We start from the raw sequence: 25,036 nt of genomic DNA, 5'->3' as shown, positions 1-25,036 counted from the left end.
ATTCACTTTAATAATTCATACTTTAATAATTTATACTTTAATAATTCACTTTAATAATTCATACTTTAATAATTCACTTTAATAATTCATACTTTAATAATTCACTTTAATAATTCATACTTTAATAATTCATTTTAATAATTCAAAAATCTATTATAAATAGAATTCAATAGGTTTCATTATTTCATAGAAACTTGAAAATATTTTTCTCTAAACTCTCTCAATCGATTTACATATATATATTTACTCCGTATTATTTCAAGATATTATTAGTATACATAAAATATTACGACGGAGTGTTGTCTGAGTGATTTCGAAATTGTTTTTCGAGTAGGATAGGATTAAGGAAATTATGGGTTATAGCTATAGAGGTGATTGAGTATGGTTCATGGGTATGCTCGTGAGGTCAATATAGTGTTTATCATTTCCGTTGCGTCTACGTACCTTTCCTGCAATATTGAATCTCAATATTGATACGTGAGTACTCATAATTTAACTTTTACATACTAATAGTGTATCCTTGACTAGTGCTCGAGTATTTAGGATTATGCATGCTTGTACTTTTGATATTGCCCTTAGACAGGTTAGGTTGAATCTTGAATTAGTTACACTTGCGGTTGAGATAAGGTATAAGATATGCATGTCCTTGGAAAGCTAGCGAAAAATTAAGAACTTTTTCTTTAGATATCGAATGGTTTCGATGAACGGATTAGAAGTTATAATCAATTGAATTTTTGATATTTTTATTAAAAATGATTATTATTATCGTCGTTTTTATCGTCGTTCTAGTTTTATCTTATTATTATCATTATTATTATCTTTATCAATAAAAGGGATTTATCATTAAAAATTGTTTTCTTTATTACTATCGTTATTATCGTTAAAGTTATAATTAGTATTATTATTATTATTATCCCATTATCATTATCATTATTATTATTATTATTATTATTAGTATTATTATTATTATTATTATTATTATTATTATCATTATTAATATATATATATATATATATATATATATATATATATATATATATATATATCATTATTTAAAAATGGTTATTGTTATTGTTATTATTATTATTACTATATTATCATTAAGATAATTATTAGTATTATCGTTAATAATATTATAGTAACTATCATTATTAATATTAGTGCAATTAAAACAAATAATTGTAACACCTAAATATTTTGATTACTATTATTATCATTATTATGAACACGATATAAAAGCCGATTAAAAGCTGTTAAACGAAACGATTAGGAAATAATGAGTAAGAGTATCATGATGAAATTAAAATATTATAAGATATTAATTTAGATAAAATTATCGTTCTTATTATTTTTATCATTACTATTATTATTAAAAGTATCGTTAGTATTAAAACTATCATTTTAACAAAAATTATCATTTTAATAGAAATGTCATTGTTACTATAAAATATCATTATTATTATTATTTTAAATAGAATTATTATTTTAAAGATAATATTAAAAATTATCGTAAATATTAAAGTTATCATAATTAGAATTATCGTTTTATCATAATGTCATCTTAGTAATTATAAATATTGATATTTTTATAATAATAATTATTATTACAAAATAATACAACTTTTACTTACTATCATTATAGATATTATTTTATCAAATAAATATGTGATACAAACATATTTTACTACGTGTAATAACTTACTTTAATAATACCTATCATATTATCTTTATGATATTAAATGAACCCTATAAATTTTATTACTTAATATATATAAAAGTATATTTGATTATATAAATTTAATATAAAATTTTATTTATTAATAAATAAATTATATTATTTACTCTAATAAATCTTTTTTAAAATATTTAAAAATATAAAACGACGATATTTAAACTATATATTAATCATGTATAGATTTTTAGAAATTATTTTGAGTCAAATTTACTTTTGTTGATTTTTGCATATTAGTCTCGAGCATTAGGATTGTGGTACACTATGACTTGACCTAATTTGTTAGACAAATATTGACCAACATATAAATATATATAATTAATTTAGGTTCGTGAATCCGAGGCCAACCTTGCACTTGTTCAATGACGTTATATGTATTTTTACTACGAAATACAGTATGGTGAGTTTCATTTGCCTTTTTACCTTTTATATTTTTGGGCTGGGAATACATGCGCAACTTTTATAAATGTTTTACGAAATAGACACAAGTACGTGAAACTACATTCTATGGTTGAATTATCGAAATCGAATATGCCCCTTTTTATTAAGTCTGGTAATCTAAGAATTAGGGAACAGACACCCTAATTGACGCGAATCCTAAAGATAGATCTATTGGGCCTAACAAACCCCATCCAAAGTACCGGATGCTTTAGTACTTCGAAATTTATATCATGTCCGAAGGAGGATCCCGGAATGATAGGGGATATTCTTATATGTATCTAGTTAATGTCGGTTACCAGGTGTTCACCATATGAATGATTATTTTTGTCTCTATGCATGGGACGTATATTTATGAGAACTGAAAATGAAATTCTTGTGGTCTATTAAAATGATGGAAATAAATGATTATGATAAACTAATGAACTCACCAACCTTTTGGTTGACACTTTAAAGCATGTTTATTCTCAGGTGTTAAAGAAATCTTCCGCTGTGCATTTGCTCATTTTAAAGATATTACTTGGAGTCTTTCATAGCATATTTTGAAGAACGTTGCATTCGAGTCATTGAGTTCATCAAAGATTATTATTAAATCAATTTATAGTTGAATAGTGGATATTATGAAATGGTATGCATGCCTGTCAATTTTCGATGTAAAGAAAGTTTGTCTTTTAAAAACGAATGCAATGTTTGTAAAATGTATCATATAGAGGTCAAATACCTCGCAATGTAATCAACTATTGTGAATCGTTAATAATGTATATGAACGGGTCCTTTCAGTTGGTATCAGAGCGGTGGTCTTAGCGAACCAGGTCTGCATTAGTGTGTCTAACTGATAAGTCGATAGGATGCATTAGTGAGTCTGGGCTTCGACCGTATCTGCATGTCAAAAGTTTTGCTTATCATTTTGTGTCAAAAATTAACTACTTATCATCCTCAGAAAATTACCTGCTTATCATTTTTAGTCTAAGACACGTCTTGCTGTATTGATTGCATGAATAGTGTATAGACAAAAATTCATATCTTAGCATATCTGCTAAATCATATCTTATCGTATCTGTTACTTTAAACTTTGCCTGACATATCCCGCAAAGTCCTCCGTAATCTACGAAATCTTTTGATCTATATATATATATATATATATATATATATATATATATATATATATATATATATATATATATATATATATATATATATTCTATGTAATTAGAATACCATCCGTTAGCCAAAATCATTTCATATCGAAAAAAAAAATCCTTTATCCAATCGTACGAAATGGAATTCGTCATCAGTTCAAGTCACTCAGATTCCGAAATGGAATCCCATTCAAGCTCCGAAAGTAGTGTGACCGGAATAGATCAACCAATCAGTCATCACCTATTCTGGATGAATTGGGGATGGGTTCGTAGCCTCCTCAATCATTGGAGACAAGAAGAAGGTGATCCCTTCCATCCACCACATTGCCCTCTTGATGAAGAACCTGAAGCACTTACCGACGAACCTGTCCGAAACACCATTTTCTCGCTCATTTCCAGAGTATCTCGTCACGATTATATATTACATCAAATTTTAGATTTTATTTATCCGCTCGTCCGAACCGACAATCACCCCGGTGTAATAGAAGAAGTCAACGAGCTTCACGCTCGGGTAGTGGCTTTGGAGAATATGGTGCAGAGATTACAAACACCAGCAGCAGCATCAGCAGCATAACCAGTACCACCATCATCAACACCAACAGTACCATTACCACCTCCAACCACAACCGCGTCGTAAACCTCAACTTCACAATCTGTCCCACGAGCATCAACGTCATACGCACCATAGATACCAAGGAGTACCAACAACAATAACTGACGAAGTATTAATTCATAACTTCATTGGAGAAACATTCCGCGACGATTATGTAATCTCTAAAGTCTTAGAGATTATCTAATCTAGCCCTAACAATAAATCAGTTAAGCGAACCAAAATGATGGAAGGAAGAGTAGAAACCCTAACAAAAATGGTGTGTGATTAACAAGCTAAACTTGCTTTACCAACAACATCAATAGTACCATCAGTGTTACCAGCATCATCAGTACAGTCAACATCCGAATCAACAACACCGATAACATCACAAACTCCGTCAGTTCAAGAATCACTGTGGACATCATTACGAATCAATAACGTTTATATTGTATCAACGAGTTATGAAGAATTAACTCATTTCCTCTGAAGAAATTATATGTATATATATATATATATATATATATATATATATATATATATATATATATATATATATATATTGAAATAAATCTTTCAGTGCTAAGCTATTGTGTGTGAATCTTAACTACTCGGTTAATTCATATTACAAATATGCAATAATGTACGTCCTTCGGCCGCAACTTAACCAGCGTTAACTACAATCTCTGTCGCAATTCAACAAATTCCAATTCATAATAAATCAAGTATATATTTGATTTTACACTTTCATCATCAATGTACCCGAAACTTTTCAGATAACATCATTCGTACTTTGCGAAATTCACAAGAATTCTACGAACCGAACACCATACATCAACAAATAACGAAGTATTGATTCATAATTTTAATGTCATTAAAGAAATACTGCGTAAAAGTTATGTACTTTTTAAAGCCTTTAGGGATTATTCAATTCTAGTTTCAACCGTAAATTAAATGAGTTTAATTTAACATTAACTCAATAAATCTATGTTACATCTGAAGAAAATATACATATATATATTTTCATAAAGACTGTAATAAAATTCTTTTGTACAAAATATTAATTGTGAATTTTTTTTTAACGGGTAGGTAATACCCGAGAGATATATAAATTCACAATTAATATGTTACATTCTTCGAATCTGATTCAGCAAATCATCCATTATACTCCCTACTTTCACAACAATATACATTCTTTTATAGAAATCAAAACAACCATACTCATTCAAAATTTAATTACATATTCTGATTTTGAAATCTCAAAATTTAACTTGAGATATGACCAAAATCATCACTCTTAGATCCTTACATCTTTCACAAGCTATATTTTGACTTCAAAACTGTGTTAGAACATCAAATGTATGTTAACGATTACAATCTGTGTTCAAACCCTTCGAAAATTTCTGAAGACACTTCGAATGATGAGCAATCGAGATGATGATCCAACCACATGTTACCCACAGTTATGTACCCGAAAAATTCTTGAAACCAAAGTAAAAGTTTAAACAACGTATCCGCGTCAGATTCTTTGGCATTTATTAGCAAAAATAACTTTGCGACTCCTATTCAAAGTAGCCAGTTTTGTCACAGCTCCAGCAAGTCAACTTCGAATTTTCAGTCAGACTAACCTTATTATAACCTTGAGATATACACCATCGTTACCAGGGAACCTTTTACATTCCACCATATTATTAGCAGATGTACCAACAACTTCATTACCCTTTGACTTTAGCCTCTCCAAAAAGTCATCATAATTATTCATTGAAACCCCATCATTTACTCATTCGCATCTTGTAATGAGAATTGCCATACGAATCATTGGGAATTAGCAATCAGTATTTTGAAATCTTGCAGCATGTCTGCGCCAACAGTTATATGTGTATATATAACGTCTATCTTCTGGACTTAATTTGAATGTGAAGTTTCTGAAAAACACTCCGAACTACGAATTGGTTCTCCGAAAATGGAAAAAATGCTGATGAAGCAGCAAAAACTATAAACGACTTTAAATGGTAAAAGCTGGATGATAATGATGAAGTGTGCTGGCAAAGCGCAGAAAAAGAGAAGTTTTGGAACTGGAAAACGGATTGAGCAAAGTAGGAAGGAGGCTGTGGACAAATTACAAAGACTGAACCTTGACTTTAAAGGATCCAAATGATTCAGTACCTGCTGAAGTCATTAACGAATACCTTGCTCCTGACTCTAAACCTCTGCGGACAATATTCTTCATCATCATCTGATATTAGAAATTCTAAAATATCATCATATCTTTCATTATAAATATCCTCCATATTTCTGAAGATATTTTCTTAATTCTTCTTATTTGAAATCATTTACCTCTTCGCGCTATCTGTATTACATCATAAAAGAAACTATTTTAGTTTCTAAATTCTGAAAGATTCAAGTTTAAAATAGGAATATTTTGAAGTAGTGTTGAGAACTGAAGCATGAATTAGTATAATATAATGACACTTGATCAATGTGATTATATTACAGTAAGTCATGCTGAGTTTCTAAATGGAACGTGATGATTCACAGATCATAACATCATCATGTGCCATGTTATACGACTCTTGTATTCTATTTAACCTCTAAAATATCAAAAAAATATTTCTTGATGATTCGGCCTTTTCCAAGGTATTCTAGTAATTTGACAAGTCAAGATCGTGCCATCACAATTTCCTTCCTAGAACATTAACAATGTTCATTCCGAAATTCATATCTATGAATTCTGGACCATTACAAGCGGTGCTTAATCGCAAGAAGAAGAAACGAAAGGACAAAACTCCGAAATAGAAATTGGGGTATAAATTGCAGCAAATAAAAGAGAGCATTAACTGTGAATGATAATGATTATAGAAGACAGAAGCAGAGACTTTGAAATATAAGGGAACATATAAAGCTCAACGACAAACCAGAAATTATAAACCATATATCGATGCATATAGCAATATAAAGACACGGGAGAACTAGAAACACTATAAACCCAAGAGTATAGTAGAAGTAAATAGATTCTTCCAGCGGTAGATGAAAAAGAAGAATGACCGATATGAAAGTTAGAAGTATATCGAGAATCAGAGCTGGATGGAGCATATTGATGAATACTTTAAAATATGAGTTGAGGGGGAAAGAATAGAAGGTGATGAAACATGACTAGGAACTTAGAAATCAACAGATTTAACTCACACAATGGCAGAATAAGTGAATCAAACCCTCTAGTGAATAGGTTAAGTTTTTTTTGATTAATTTAGTCAAACCACAACTAAATCAAGTGTGATTAGATCAACACCTAGAGCTATTATTCACCACATGGGTGATTTGGACTGAGAGAGAATCGGAGGAGCTCACTAGATCTGAGTGTGTGTAACAAATAAGAGGCTTAACCTAAAATGAAGAACATAAGACTTTATATACCCCTGCTGTTGACTCACCCATACGATTCATTCATCACACGTACGAGTTGGCTTCATCAGCCGTACGGGTGATCACTCACTCGTGTCTTCTCATTTAGGTTGTAATTGTGACTTAGCTCAGCATCAACCGTGCGTATGAGCCTGTCAGCCGTACTAGTGAGGCTTCACTCGTACGTCTGACTAAGTCTAACATAGTCAAACATCTAAATCTCGTTCCTGCAGTTCCTGTAACCACATACAAACACAGGATAATAATGAGCAATCATGGTGGCCTGTAAACTGTTGTACCTGCAATGGACGTGGGTAGATGTCTAGGGACTTGCATAAAATGCATCAACAGAAGGTGTGAGTTGTAAGGAAACGAAGGAGGTGAATTTATAAGAAAATCTCCGACAGAATAATTAAAATGGACGATCGCATTTAAAGCGGATCCTAATTTCCTTGATTACCGGAGAGTCAAATCTTATTAAGAAGATTTTCTTCAAATCCCTTGAAATCTGGGAATCAATCATATCTACGTCAAATGATAAGATGAATCTACACTTACTCATTTCACTCTTCTATGTTAGCTTCATTCGTACTCTTCATATAAATGGATTGTTTATCCAAATTATTCGCTGATGATAAAACTCTAATTTTCAGCCCGTATGTATCATGAAAACATACTTATTATCATTCACGACCTTTCCACTTAAATTTCGGGACGAAATTTCTTTAACGGGTAGGTACTGTGACAACCCGGAAATTTCCAACCAAATTTAAACTTTAATCTTTATATGTTTCCGACACAATAAGCAATATTTGTTAAGTTAAATTTCAAGAATTTTAAACTATGTTCATACATTCATTCAACTTCGACCAAGTTCCAACGATTCACGAACCATTAAACGAATATGATTATATATGTATATGTGTATATATATTATAACTTGAAACGTAAATGAAATATTATATTAAATACTTTATATGATTGTATCTGTTTCAAAATGTTTATCAATGGAATTAGAAGATAAGATCAACTGATTGAATTATCAGATATATTAAATTATGATTACAAGTCTCTGTTGAAAGGCCCACGTTGATTTGAGAAATCTTTCCATTTTAACAATATTCGGAAAATGGTAAAGTAATTTATAAATAAGAACAAATTGTCAATCATTGAGAACTAGACAAAGGATAGTGGAAGATTGAATCTCATAAAGACTCGATTGATCTATTTAGTTTCAAACGTACAAAAACGTTTTCAGTTTAAAAAGAACTTTATTATTAAAACGTATATAACTTTTATAAATATCTAGAACCACTTTTGACAACTCATTACTTAACTAGTATGATAAAGATAACGATATTTATATTTTATTTTATTAAATATATATAACGATTTAAATTAATATTATATATATTTATACGCGTATAATACGTACATAGTTTTATACTTTTACTATACTTAAACTTTACCTTTACTTTATTTTTACTTTACTTTAACTTTAATAATTCACTTTAATAATTCATACTTTAATAATTTATACTTTAATAATTCACTTTAATAATTCATACTTTAATAATTCACTTTAATAATTCATACTTTAATAATTCACTTTAATAATTCATACTTTAATAATTCATTTTAATAATTCAAAAATCTATTATAAATAGAATTCAATAGGTTTCATTATTTCATAGAAACTTGAAAATATTTTTCTCTAAACTCTCTCAATCGATTTACATATATATATTTACTCCGTATTATTTCAAGATATTATTAGTATACATAAAATATTACGACGGAGTGTTGTCTGAGTGATTTCGAAATTGTTTTTCGAGTAGGATAGGATTAAGGAAATTATGGGTTATAGCTATAGAGGTGATTGAGTATGGTTCATGGGTATGCTCGTGAGGTCAATATAGTGTTTATCATTTCCGTTGCGTCTACGTACCTTTCCTGCAATATTGAATCTCAATATTGATACGTGAGTACTCATAATTTAACTTTTACATACTAATAGTGTATCCTTGACTAGTGCTCGAGTATTTAGGATTATGCATGCTTGTACTTTTGATATTGCCCTTAGACAGGTTAGGTTGAATCTTGAATTAGTTACACTTGCGGTTGAGATAAGGTATAAGATATGCATGTCCTTGGAAAGCTAGCGAAAAATTAAGAACTTTTTCTTTAGATATCGAATGGTTTCGATGAACGGATTAGAAGTTATAATCAATTGAATTTTCGATATTTTTATTAAAAATGATTATTATTATCGTCGTTTTTATCGTCGTTCTAGTTTTATCTTATTATTATCATTATTATTATCTTTATCAATAAAAGGGATTTATCATTAAAAATTGTTTTCTTTATTACTATCGTTATTATCGTTAAAGTTATAATTAGTATTATTATTATTATTATCCCATTATCATTATCATTATTATTATTATTATTATTATTATTATTAGTATTATTATTATTATTATTATTATTATTATTATTATTATTATTATTATTATCATTATTAATATATATATATATATCATTATTTAAAAATGGTTATTGTTATTGTTATTATTATTATTACTATATTATCATTAAGATAATTATTAGTATTATCGTTAATAATATTATAGTAACTATCATTATTAATATTAGTGCAATTAAAACAAATAATTGTAACACCTAAATATTTTGATTACTATTATTATCATTATTATGAACACGATATAAAAGCCGATTAAAAGCTGTTAAACGAAACGATTAGGAAATAATGAGTAAGAGTATCATGATGAAATTAAAATATTATAAGATATTAATTTAGATAAAATTATCGTTCTTATTATTTTTATCATTACTATTATTATTAAAAGTATCGTTAGTATTAAAACTATCATTTTAACAAAAATTATCATTTTAATAGAAATGTCATTGTTACTATAAAATATCATTATTATTATTATTTTAAATAGAATTATTATTTTAAAGATAATATTAAAAATTATCGTAAATATTAAAGTTATCATAATTAGAATTATCGTTTTATCATAATGTCATCTTAGTAATTATAAATATTGATATTTTTATAATAATAATTATTATTACAAAATAATACAACTTTTACTTACTATCATTATAGATATTATTTTATCAAATAAATATGTGATACAAACATATTTTACTACGTGTAATAACTTACTTTAATAATACCTATCATATTATCTTTATGATATTAAATGAACCCTATAAATTTTATTACTTAATATATATAAAAGTATATTTGATTATATAAATTTAATATAAAATTTTATTTATTAATAAATAAATTATATTATTTACTCTAATAAATCTTTTTTAAAATATTTAAAAATATAAAACGACGATATTTAAACTATATATTAATCATGTATAGATTTTTAGAAATTATTTTGAGTCAAATTTACTTTTGTTGATTTTTGCATATTAGTCTCGAGCATTAGGATTGTGGTACACTATGACTTGACCTAATTTGTTAGACAAATATTGACCAACATATAAATATATATAATTAATTTAGGTTCGTGAATCCGAGGCCAACCTTGCACTTGTTCAATGACATTATATGTATTTTTACTACGAAATACAGTATGGTGAGTTTCATTTGCCTTTTTACCTTTTATATTTTTGGGCTGGGAATACATGCGCAACTTTTATAAATGTTTTACGAAATAGACACAAGTACGTGAAACTACATTCTATGGTTGAATTATCGAAATCGAATATGCCCCTTTTTATTAAGTCTGGTAATCTAAGAATTAGGGAACAGACACCCTAATTGACGCGAATCCTAAAGATAGATCTATTGGGCCTAACAAACCCCATCCAAAGTACCGGATGCTTTAGTACTTCGAAATTTATATCATGTCCGAAGGAGGATCCCGGAATGATAGGGGATATTCTTATATGTATCTAGTTAATGTCGGTTACCAGGTGTTCACCATATGAATGATTATTTTTGTCTCTATGCATGGGACGTATATTTATGAGAACTGAAAATGAAATTCTTGTGGTCTATTAAAATGATGGAAATAAATGATTATGATAAACTAATGAACTCACCAACCTTTTGGTTGACACTTTAAAGCATGTTTATTCTCAGGTGTTAAAGAAATCTTCCGCTGTGCATTTGCTCATTTTAAAGATATTACTTGGAGTCTTTCATAGCATATTTTGAAGAACGTTGCATTCGAGTCATTGAGTTCATCAAAGATTATTATTAAATCAATTTATAGTTGAATAGTGGATATTATGAAATGGTATGCATGCCTGTCAATTTTCGATGTAAAGAAAGTTTGTCTTTTAAAAACGAATGCAATGTTTGTAAAATGTATCATATAGAGGTCAAATACCTCGCAATGTAATCAACTATTGTGAATCGTTTATAATGTATATGAACGGGTCCTTTCAAACCTGCTGCGGTTGCGTCTTCAATTCTTCGAGTTGCTTTGCAAGAGATTCCATCTTATCCGTGAGGGATTTGATGGCCTCCGTTTGATTGTTAAGTGCAGAGAGTGGGGCAGATGATGAAGTTGTTTCACCACTGTTCCAGTCATGATGATGCATCGTCATGTTCTCGAGCAATTCCCATGCTTCATCTGCGGTTTGGTTCATCAGATTTCCTTGAGCTGCTGCATCGATCGTCGTCCTATAATTTACCGTAAGACCATTGTAGAAGGTACATATTTGGGCTGACCGTTCTAACTGGTGATTAGGGCATTTCATCAGCAGGGTTTTGAAACGCTCCCATGCAGTGTAAAGAGATTCATCATAACTTTGTTTGAAGTTAATGATGTCATTCTTCAGTTTGGTTTGTTTTGAAGGAGGGAAATATTTGGTTAGGAATTTAGTCATCATCTCTGTCCATGACGTGATGGAATCTTTTTCCAGTCTTTCAAACCAAGTTTGAGCATGATGAGTGAGAGAATAGGGGAACAAGTATAGCCGAACTATATCTTGTCCTATCCCTGGCTGTTTGTAGGAGTTCGAAAGAGATATAAATTTATCAAGGTGAGAATTAGGATCGTCATTCGGTAATCCATGAAACTGACAGCTATTCTGAATGAGCTGGATGATGTGATGTTTTAACTCGAACGAGTGTCCTTGAATCTCTGGAAATCTGATTGGTCCTTCATGACCTTCAATCGAGGGTTTCGTGTTTTCTGCTAAAGTAACGCGTAACGCCATTTAGTTTCTGATTCGTGATTCTTTGCGTGCTTTAGAGATTATTGCGTCTGGATCAGTACGAATAACAACGGCCCTGGTCTAGATCGGGTTTGGGTCATACACTAGGTATGCCTTTTTGTTTTTAATTTTCGCAAATAAGCTAAATTATAATAAGCTAAACTAAACTAATCTAATTCTAAGGTAATCTAATTTAATCTAAGGCAATCTAAGATAATCTAAAGTGGTCTAATCTAAGGTAAACTAGAGTAATCTAAAGTAATCTAATCTAATTAACTAACTATCCTATGGTGGAATATGTTTTTGGTTCTGGCTACTGATTCCCTGGTATTTCGGTAACAAAGTTCCGCACAAACTATTCAACAAACCAAGTGACCAGGCCAACTACGGAGAGGCAGGATCCTTTTGGTCCTAATATAATTGGTGACTGTTCGGAAAATCCAATAACCAAGTCCGTGTATAATTGTCTTTCTTAGACACCAATAAATGCTTGTGAATAAGTTTGATTGAAAATAGTATTGCCTGATACCAGTTCCCCGGCAGCGGCGCCAAAAACTATGGTAGATCTCTTGATATGGCCGAAACAGACGGTTTTTATTTACGCGGTGTCGTTAGGCCGCGGCTCGCCAGGATCAGCCACTCGTGGGAGAGGGTACTGTTTTAAATTTATATTTAGCGGGGCATAAATCTTACTACTCCTTATAAGTAAGGGAAGTATGACCTAGAGTCATATTTTTGAGATATCAGTAACATCGAACCTATATTGTAACCTAAGATTGTTAGGGAGTAGTGAATATTTATTTTGGGATTTTCTAATTTATAAGATAGATAAAGTAAATGCGATAAAATTTGTAATTCAAATAAGGTTAAAGTAAGTGCGTACTATGACTTCATCAATTATTCTGCCGAGATTATGGAATGCTGGCTCATGAATCGGCAGAGGCCTTGTATTCATTACACTGGTCCTAAACGCCCCTGTCATAAGACATGTCACTGGGTACTACATTAGGCTTGAAGATTCTGAATAGACAGCAACGTCCCTTACCCCCGACGCCCGTGTAGTCTGACTACAGGCATACACGTTCAGACGGCTCATCCAATTGAGCGACTCGGTTGGGTGATGTATTAACATTCCAAAATGGTCTAAACTTTCTTAAGCATAATAGAATACATGGTTTACCATAATCGAGAGACGTGATGTGCTTCAATGCTTTCGTTAATGATTTGTAAAATATAGTTAGGCCCTTAAAAAGAGTTCAACTATAAAGAACACCATGGCCAAGTCAAGTCTGACTTCCATGAACACGTTCGGTTATCCTAACGGTCCAATCCTTTATGTGTCTAAACAAACAGTTCCTTAATTAACTAAGAATCCCTCAAGCGGGGTGCAATGCTTGAGACCGCATTATGGTGCAGTGTACTGGTCAATGCTAACCGTGTTCCATGGCCTTACTTAGCAGAGGTACAGCTTACAACAACCGCTGTGCTTCAGCGTGCACGTACGAAGTTTATATGCTTGGTGACTATACTAGCATGGTCTGGGACCAACAATGTACTAAGGGTCTAGTCAGATGTTTCACTACGAAAGAGTCCTCAGGCTAAATCCAAAGCTCGATAGACTTACTACAACCGGTGTGCCTCAGTCGATCTTACATTGTATCCGATAGACTTCTCTTACCAAGGGGTGACACAGATAGTGTACTCTGAATCGGGGTTCGCGACTTCCCAATAACAGAGCCTATAACTACGTTCTATTAGTTGGAAAAGTGATTGAGTTTAAAGCATAATCGAAAAGCATTTCAACAGTATACACAGACCATAATATTATTTCAGCATTATAACTGCTTACATCATAGCATACACTAAAGATAACTACTCGCTAATCATGGCAATAATATCATAAAACATTATATAAGATAAAGGATAGAAGTACCAGTAGATTAAACGAGTTCCGAATACAAAAGTTACAACTTCAAGACTCCAGACCACTCCTAATACAATCTTCAGCGTTCGCCTCCGGGTACTTAATTTCCCGCTCGGAGGTGAGAAGGCCTTAAAAGTATGACTAATATTGTACAAGAGAGAGAAAGAAGTGAATTGAAGTGTGTGTTGGAATGAATGACAAAGACCCTTTAAATAGACTTGAAAATTTCCAAATACGCCTGACAGGCCGTTTGGCAGGCCGTATGCAAGTCAGGCCGTTTGGTGGCTCGTGTGGTGGCACGTATATGGCAGGCCGTTTACATACTGGCAGGCCGTATGGCAGGTCGTATGGCAGGCCGTATGGCAGGTCGTATGGCAGGCCGTATGGCTTGCTGGTCAGCCTGAATTCCCTGGATCGTAACTTGATTTCTTGTCTTTCACCGTTTTCGCTCTAGAATCTTCGTTTTAGCTCCGATTCTCTTGATTCTTTTTGCATCGTCTTTGTAATTACTTGCTCTTCAATTCTAACCGACGAAGTGGGTATTTTGTCGAGAAATTTCGAATCTTTCTTGTTTTTGGGCCTTAATACTGGGGTGAAAACGTGACTTTTTAGCCGATATCAGAGTCATTCGAACTTTTCAAACAAAAAGTTGAGGAAAGGGTCCGAAAGTGTTAATAGCGTGAAGAAAGGTGGTTCTTTGAGTTATGGACCCAAGTGTTTTAATTGTAATCAAAGGGGTCACTTGGCCCGTGATTGTACCAAGGCGCCGAGCAAACTTACTTGTTATAATTGTGGTAAAGAAGGGCAGTGAAGGCCGAAGTGTCCCGATTTGAACACCGATCATGTTAAGAAGTTAGAGAAGGCGGTGGGTATGGCTCGCGGACGTAATTATTTGATGACCCATGATGAGGCCAAGCAATCCAACGAAGTTGTCTCAGGTACTTTCATGGTTAACTCTAATCCGGCAAGGATCCTATTTGATAGCGGTGCTAATTTATCGTTTGTTTCTCCAAAGTTTGTGCCTAAACTTAATAAGTTACTAGCTAAGTTAAGTCATCCGATAGAAGTTGAAATAGCGGATGGTAAGACGGTGCTAGGGGTTGATGTTTGTAATGATTGTGATATTGTGTTCGGTTCCGAAGCGTTTAAAATCGATCTCATTCTGATGACTTTGGGTGAGTTTTATGTTGTCGTTAGTATGGATTGGCTCGATCATTATAGATCCGATATTGCATGCCATGAAAAGTCTAATAGGGTAAAGACCCCAAGTGGGGGAGAACTAATTATTCATGGCGAGAGACGGAGAAGACTTGTGCCAATATGCACTTTTCTTAATAGTGATGGTATGGCTTTTCTTGCCCATGTAGTTGATACTCATGAAGAGCCACCATCCATTCATGAAATTCCGGTGGTTAGTGAATTCGAAGACGTTTTTCCGGACGAATTATCGGGTGTTCCGGCGAAAGACAAGTTGAATTTCGCATTGAGTTGGTTCCGGGTGCTACTCCCATTGCTAAAACTTCTTATCATTTAGCGCCAACTGAAATACAAGAATTGTTAAATCAAACCCAAGAGTTACTTAAGAAGGGTTTTATTCCACCGAGTGCTTCGCCATGGGGCGCTCCGGTTTTATTCGTGAAAAATAAGGATGGTAGTATGCGGATGTGCATTGATTATCGGGAGTTAAATAAAGTGACGATAAAGAATCGTTATCCATTGCCTTGGATTAACGATTTGTTTGACCAACTCCAAGGTGCAACTTATTTCTCTAAGATCGAACTACGGTCCGGCTATCACCAAATGCGGGTCCGTGAGGAAGATATTGAGAAAACGGCTTTTCGAATGCGTTACGGGCATTTTGAGTTTGTAGTTATGTCTTTTGGTCTTACAAATGTACCGGCGGCATTCATGGATCTTATGAACCGAGTGTGCCAACCTATGTTAGACAAGTTGGTAATTGTGTTCATTGACGACATACTTGTCTATTCGAAAAGTATGAAGGAACATGAACATCATTTGCGTGGTGTGTTGAAGACGTTGCGGAAGGAGAAGTTGTATGCAAAATTCTCCAAATGTGAATTTTGGCTAAGGGAAGTTCAATTCCTTGGCCATATTGTGAACAAAGATGGTATTCAAGTAGATCCGGGGAAGATTGAGACGGTGAAAAGTTGGGAACGACCGACTACGCCTACGGAAATTCGAAGTTTTCTCGGATTGGCCGGTTATTACCATCGATTTATCCAAGACTTTTCTAAGATCGCTTCTCCATTAACGAAGTTGACGAGGAATAACGCGAGATTTAATTGGGGAAATGAGCAATAAATTGCTTTTCAATTATTAAAAGAGAAGTTGTGTTAAGCTCCGGTGTTAGTGTTGCCGGAAGGTGTAGAAGACATGACGATCTATTATGATGCTTCGTTAAATGAGCTCGGTTGTGTTCTAATGCAAAGAGGTAAAGTCATCGCTTACGCCTCTCGACAATTAAAGGAACACGAAACGAGATATCCGACTCATGATCTTGAGTTGGCGGCGGTGGTACACGCGTTGAAAATTTGGCGCCATTACTTGTATGGTGTTAAGTGTACGATTTATTCGGATCATAAGAGTTTAAAACATCTTTTTGATCAACGAGATTTGAATTATCGTCAACGTAGATGGATGGATGTGGTAAAAGACTATGATTGTGAAATACTTTACCATCCGGACAAGGCGAATGTGGTCGCGGATGCGTTGAGTCGAAAGAGTCAACATCCGGCGATACGAGTAGGATCGTTACGCATGATTATTACTAACGATTTTCTTGTAAGGCTTGGTGAGATTCAAATTGAAGCTTATGTTAATAATAAGTATGAAGAACGAATCATGGGGCAAACGGAGTCTATTACCTTAGGCCCGTATGGTTTGTTATCCTTTCAAGGATGGGTATGGGTGCCTAAAATGGGTGATAATCGACGAGTGCTACTTGATGAAGCGCATAAGTCAAAGTATTCCATTCATCCGGGCGCAACGAAAATGTATCTTGATTTAAGAAAGGAGTATTGGTGGCCGAGCATGAAACGTGATGTTGTTAAGTATGTTAAACAATGCGTCACGTGTTTGCAAGTTAAAGCCGAACACCAAAGGCCGTATGGTATGTTACAACCGTTAGAAATCCCGAAATGGAAATGGGAGCACATTACCATGGATTTCATTACAAAGTTACCAAAGACGGCGAGAACCCAATTTGATTCGATTTGGGTGATAGTTGATCGGTTGACGAAGAGTGCCTTGTTTCTTCCCATTCGGGAAGCGATATCATCGGAGACTTTGGCTAAGTTGTTTATCAAGGAAGTGATATCAAGGCATGGGGTTCCTATATCTATTATTTTAGATCGAGATACTCGTTTCACATCTCGGTTTTGGGAAAAGTTTCATGAAGATATGGGTACACAATTGAAATTGAGCACGGCGTACCATCCTCAAACGGACGGTCAAACTGAACGTACGAATCAAACATTGGAGGATATGTTACGGGCGTGTATTATCGATTTCGGTGGTAGTTGGGATGAGCACTTACCGTTGGTGGAATTCTCGTACAATAATAGTTATCATGCTAGTATTGGAATGTCACCGTATGAGATGCTTTATGGGCGAAGGTGTCGAACTCCTATATGTTGGGGTGAACTGGGACAAAGAGAAATCGGGAGTACCGATTTGGTTTTAGAGACGAATAGCAAGATCGATATGATTCGGGCTTATTTGAAAAAGGCTCAAGATATACAAAAGTCGTATGCTGACAAACGAAGGCGACCGATTGAGTTTCTAGAAGGCGACATGGTGATGCTTAAAGTTTCGCCATGGAAGGGTGTTATACGGTTTCGAAAACGAGGAAAGTTAGCTCCTCGGTTTATTGGTCCGTTTAAGATTTTAGCTCATGTTGGTGAAGTTGCGTATCGTTTGGAATTACCCAAAGAGCTTGCGGGGATCCATAATACATTTCATGTTTCCCATCTCCGTAAGTTTCTTGCGGATGATTCTTCATGGGTACCATTAGACGAGATTGAGCTAAACAACAAGTTAGAGTATGTTGAGAAGCCGATTGCTATACTCGATGAAAAGGTAAAGAGGTTGAGACATAAAGAAGTGAGAACTTTTAAAGTTCAATGGAGTCGTAGTAAAGGTTCCGAGTTTACATGGGAAACCGAAGAGTTTGTATTTGAAACGACCTGTCCATATTACTATAAACACAGTACGTTATTCATTGGTCCCATAGCGAGGTATTTGACCTCTATATGATACGTTTTAGAAAAATATTGCATTCATTTCATAAAAAGCACACCATTATTATACATAATGCATGTTTTAAACAAGTGGGCGATTATTTAAGAAATAATCCCCATGATACATCGGTTTCTAAATACTACACACGTGACATAACAATCTAATATAATACATGACAAAGGTTTTATTGAATGCAACACTTCATTTAAACAAAAGCATGAGACTCCATGCACAGCTTGCTCAGATAATGCAATAGCGGAAGACTTTCTTAAGGACCTGAGAATAAACATGCTTAAACAGTCAACACAAAGGTTGGTGAGATATATAGGTTTAGCATCGATATAAATATAGACCACAAGATTTTCATAGTTATAGATATATGTACACTCGCAAGTGTATAAAAGTATTCTATAATTTTTTGAGTGCTTCGGTAACCATACTTAACCATTAATGTGGCATATTCCCTTTATTATGAAATCTCCCTACACTGTACCAAGTGTAGTAAAAACGAAGTACTATGCAACCGTTTACGATACTAGAGCGACTAGCCCGGTTGGGGTTGTCAAACCCGATAGATCTATCAATAGGATTCACGCTTACATGTTCTTACAACATGTAAATATTAGTTACCAAGCTATTAGGGAAGATATGCAAGGTGGTACAACTCAACGTAGAATATATTTCAAGCACTTGTGTCCATGGTGTAAAACATAAAATGCATGTATTCTCATCCCAAAATATTTGTAGAGTTTAAAAATGGGACTATATACTCACGGTAGTAAAAGTATATTAATAATAAGTTTTTAACTTATTAAAAATATGGCCGTCGTCCTTGGATTCATGAACCTATAATAATAATAACGATTCAGATAATAATACATGTGAACAAAATTAATATAGCAAGTTCATATCATATATTCAACCACATGTGATTGTTTAAGTTTATATTTTCAATCACATGTGATTATTTATATTTTCAATCACATGTGATTATTTAAGTGGTCAAGTTTAGTAGTCCAAAATAGTCCGAAAAGTCCAACAGTCCAACAGTCCAATAATCGGTATATATATATAATCTTAGAATTACCCCACGGCGTATTGTGTACGTATTTTCTTGCATCAATCCAGAGACGTATTGTATATGTATTGTCTTAGAATTAACTAAGACGTATTTTGTACGTATTGTCTTAGGATTTATCAAAACGTATTGTGCACGTATTGTCATGGAACGTACCAAGATTATTATATATATACAATCTTGAAATTAATCAAGATTATAATATTTTGTTATACTAATGATAACATGTCCAAATATATATAGGATATAGGAAAAGTTAACAAGGATATGGTTAATATAGTTTTTATAATATAAATTTCGTCCATACCACGTTAATTTTAGCAGATTTTGTTTTGCTCGCCAAATATTCATTACAACTCCGATTAAAGTGAATCAAATTGCTATGGATTCCTTAAGAAGTCAATTTTACAAAACCAATTCGAAAAGTTCATCCCAAGTAGTAATTTTTAGAGCTTTACCCCCTTTTTGTGTCGGTGGACAGATTTGGAAAAATCCCGGCATCCACCCAATATATGATTTTTGTTAAAATACTTCCACTTTGTTTAAAATAATGAAAAAAATATAGGAAGTCTTATTTACATATATTAACATATTTCCAAAGTCTTAGCCTCGAACTCAAAGTCTAAGATAGGTTTTTAATTCCCAACCCAAAACAGCCCGCTTTTTACTGAATGGAGATTAAAGGATATATGTTAAGTTTCAAGGTGTTCTTCATATGCACAAGTTATAAGTTCTTATATTAACTTAATATAACATCATAATACATATAAATAAGTGTTATTAGAGTTAAGTTAGAAAGATTAGATTAGTTTTTCAAACAAGTTTAGAATCAACTAAACTATGTTATAGTTTATAAACTCTTATATAGATAGCTATAAACATATGAATTGAACAAGAGTTGAAGTAGAGTTTTTACCTCAAGTTTAGAATGTAAAGTTTCTGGAAAGAAGTAGTAGAACAAAACTTGAGAGAGTTCTTGCAAGTGTGTGTGAAAATTGGAATTAAATTTTGGAAAATGAATGTGTAAAAATGAGTTAGAAATGGTATTTATTTATAGTGTTGAAAATTTGGCTTTTAGTGAAAATATCTAAGATAAGTTAAAATGTATTAAGTCATGGATGACATATTAAATTGATTAGGTCATGGATAACATATTAAATTGATTAGGTCATGGATGACATATTACAGAAATAATTGCAGATTTCTATTGGTATATACCAATAGTAAATACTTCTAGAAGCTGTATATAATACGGGTAAAAATACCGTATGAATGCGAGTAGAATTCATGAGAAAATTGAACAGAAATACGAGTATAGCTATCCTTTATATGTATTGGTATATTATAAAGTTTATTCAATACTTTTAAGGATGTATTTACACTCATAATACATTATATGTAAATACATTTTAACATAAGTTAATTACGTCGTTTAAATAGTAACATATATATTGTTCAAAAACTCTTTAAATTAGTAGTATAAAAATATATATACAATACTTTGTTAATATACTTAATGAGATATTTAATTATCATATTTTCAAGTTATATATATATAAATCCATATATATACACAATAATTAAACAATTAAACAATTAAATCAAGTTATGACGTTCGTGAATCGTCGGAATAAAAGGGTGAACAAAAGCTTGTGTAAAACTCTTTTCGGAGGTTCAAGATTTATTAAAAATTCATTGCTTATCAAGTCGGAATTATATAAAGATTAAGTTTAAATTTGGTCAGAAATTTCCGGGTCGTCACAGTACCTACCCGTTAAAGAAATTTCGTCCCGAAATTTGATCGAGGTCGTCATGGCTAACAATAAGAATGTTATTATGACGAATATAAGTTGATTCATAGGGTTTTATCATGATTGAGAAATATGGATAAAGTAATTCGATTACTCGAAACATATGAGTGAAGCTATCGTAAAAGAGTGAAATGTGAAAAAGGATTCGTCTTATCTTTTGACGTCATCACGGTTGATCTTCGGATTAAAGAAAATATTTGTAATCTATATAGGATTTAATTCTTCGGTGATTAAGGAAATTATGATCCTCTTCGATTTAATGCAATAATATGTCTCGATTTCTCTGTCGGATATTTTACTATAAATCAACCTCCTACGTTTCCTTATTTCCACATCTCCCATCTTTTATACTTTCTCCCTTTCTTGGTATTTCCAAAACATTCATCAATATGCTCCATCCAGTTTTAATTCTTGATATATTCTTGACTATCACATTTGTCATTCTTCTTTTTCATCTTTCACCGGAGGAATCCATTAATTTCTACTATGCTCTTGGGTTTATAGTGTTCTTAGTTTTCCCGTATCTTTATATTGCTATACGCATCGATATACACGGTTTGTAATTTCTGCGTTGTCTTCATGCTTATATTTTTCCTTATATTTTGGAGTTTCATGCTTCCGTCTTCTTTTCCCGACTTCAAATCAAGCGAATAATGGTCTAGAATTCATAGATATGAAATTCGGAATGAACATAGCTAATGCTCTAAGAGAGAAATTGTAATAGCACAATTTGACTTGTGAAATTACCAGAATCCAAAGGAAAAGATAGAACTATCAATAGAATATGTTCTTGATATGTTTAGAGATTAGATGAATGTAAGAGTCATGTAACATGGCACATGATGACGTTATGGTCTGTGAATCATTACGTTCCATTTAGAAACTCAACATGACTTACTGTAATATAATCACGTTGATCAAGTGTCATTATATTATACTAACTCATGCTTCAGTTCCCAACATTACTTCAAAAACATTCATACTTTACACTCAGAGGTTTCAGATATTTAGAAACTAAAACAGTTTTCTTTATGATGTGATACAGATAACGCAAAGGAATAAATGATTTCAGATAAGAATGGTTATGAAAATATCTTCAAAAATATGAAGTATATTTATAATGGAAGATACGATGATATCTTAGAATATTTAAGATAAGAGGATGATGAAGAATATTGTCTGCAAAGGTTTTAGAGTAAGGAGCAAGGTATTTGCTAAGGATTTTAGCAGACACCGAATCATTTGGATTCTTTGAAGGTAGATTTCGTCCTTGTAATTTGTCCACAGCCTCCTTCAGGGTTTGCTAAATCCGTTTTCCAGTTCCAAACCTTCACTTTTTCTGTGCTTTGCTAACACAATATTCTTTATCATCAACTTTTGACTGTTACGGTTGTCTACAGTTTCTGCTGCTTCATTCAGCTTTTTCAAAACTTCATAGTACTGATTCGTAGGCTGAAGTGCTATTCCGGATTTCAGAATTATAATTCCAGGAAATAACGTTATATGTATATGCAGAAATGATGTGAGATTCAAGAATAATTATTGATGCTTCCTGGGGTTTGGTATGACAATTATTGTTACAAGATGTAGATGGGTAGATGATAAGGTTTTATAGTGATCTTTCAGATAGATTTAAGTCAAAGAGCAATAAAGTTGCTGGTAAGCTTACTACTAATGTGGTGGAATATAAAAGGTTCCCTAGTAATGATGGCGAAAAGACAACGTATATATCAAGGTTATAATAAGGCTACTCCGGATGAAAAGTCGAAGTTGTCCTTTTGGAGCTGTGATAAAATTCGCTATTTTGAAAAGGGATTGTAAAGTTATTTTGGGTAATAATAATGCTAAAGGATCTGACACGGATACATGTTAAATCTTTGCTTAGGTTCAAGTGTCCTCCGAATGCATATATATATGCATATATTCTTCGTATGTATCGTGTGATTGGTTCATTCTCTCGATTGTTCCTTAGTTGAGATGTTTTCAAGAATTTTGAAGGGTTTAGACGCAGGTTGTCATTGTCAATATCTGTATAATGAATTCGTCGTGAATCTTGAATGATACGAATATCTTTATGAGTTCTGTGAATGAAAGTGATGTTCTAGTATAGTTTGAATTTAAAGTATGATTTTGAAGGATGTAGGAATTTAAGATTGATGGCACTTCTTAAATCTTGACTTGGATTTTGACCTGTCAAAATCAGAATATGTAATTAAATTGGTATGAAAAATGGTTGTCTTGAATTTTGTGAAATGATGTATATTGCTATGAAAGGAGAGAGTATAATTAACGATTGTCGAAACATCATTGAAAATGTACAGTGTAACATATTAATGTGAACTTAAGTATTTCTCGGGTATTACCTACCCGTTAATATAAAATTTCACAAGTAATATTTTGTACAAAAGAATTTTTATTACAGTCTTTATGAAAATATATGTATGTATATTTTCTTCAGATATAATATGGATTTAATGAGTTAATATTATATTAATCTCATTTGGTTTACGGTTGGAACTAGAAATGAATAATCTCTAAAACTTTAGAGATTACATAATCGCCGCAGAATATTTCTTCAACGTAAATGAAATAATGAATTAATACTTCATCACTCATTATTGTTGGTATCCATCAGTGCCTGCGGTGCGTATGATGTTGATGCTCGTAATGTGGTTTGCGATGTTAAGGCTTGTGATGTTGTTGGTAATGCTGCTACTGGTGCTGGTAGTGGCTTGATGTGAGTATAGGTGATGAGAATTTGTTTTGTTTTGTATTGTGAAAGAAGATGTTTAAAGTTTCTTGAATAAAAAGAGAGGTCAAGAGCTTTATAAAGGGAATGAAATGATGTAGGATGCACTTGCTAATGAAGTTTTACTTTTCATCACAGTAAATTTTTATTTTTTTACTAAATAATTCACCATGCAAGATACGGAGTAAAGGTCGGATAGCCTCAATAATATTAGTAATATTATACTCGTTGCGGCATATCCTGGAAAGGAGAGAGAAAATGGTGTTATGAATGGGTTCGCCGGTAAGTGCCTCATGTTCTTCACCAAGAGGGCAATGTGGTGGATGGAAGGGATCACCTTCTTCTTATCTCCAATGATTAAGTAGACTATGAACCCATCCCCAATTCATCCAAAATAGATGATGGCTAATTGGTTGATCCATTCCGATCACACTGCTTTCGGAGCTCGAGTGAAATTCCATATCGGAATTCGAGGGACTTGAACTAGTGGAGAGTTCCATTTCGTACGATTGAATAAAGGATATTTCGATCTGAAATGATTTACGGCTATCGTATGGTATTCTAATTACATAGAATATCTATATATATATAGAGAGCAAAAGATTTCATAGATTACGGAGGAATTTACAGAATATGTTAGGCAAGGTTTACAGCAATAAATATGATAAGATATGATTTAGCAGGTATGCTAAGAGAT

The 25,036-nt window shown here is 32.6% G+C and overlaps 1 non-coding gene across 1 annotated transcript; it reads left to right on the top strand.

Moving 5' to 3' along the window:
• The first annotated feature begins 12,035 nt into the window (after nucleotides 1-12,035).
• On the top strand, nucleotides 12,036-12,142 carry LOC139879053 (small nucleolar RNA R71). The gene has a single exon (XR_011769907.1). It is a non-coding gene; the product is annotated as a small nucleolar RNA R71 (small nucleolar RNA).
• Nucleotides 12,143-25,036: the final 12,894 nt, after the last annotated feature.

The sequence above is a fragment of the Rutidosis leptorrhynchoides genome, chromosome 11 (assembly GCF_046630445.1).
Source record: "Rutidosis leptorrhynchoides isolate AG116_Rl617_1_P2 chromosome 11, CSIRO_AGI_Rlap_v1, whole genome shotgun sequence".
Classification (NCBI taxonomy): Eukaryota; Viridiplantae; Streptophyta; class Magnoliopsida; order Asterales; family Asteraceae; genus Rutidosis; species Rutidosis leptorrhynchoides.
Note: the sequence above shows the minus strand (reverse complement) of the source record. Positions and strands in the feature narration are given on the sequence as shown.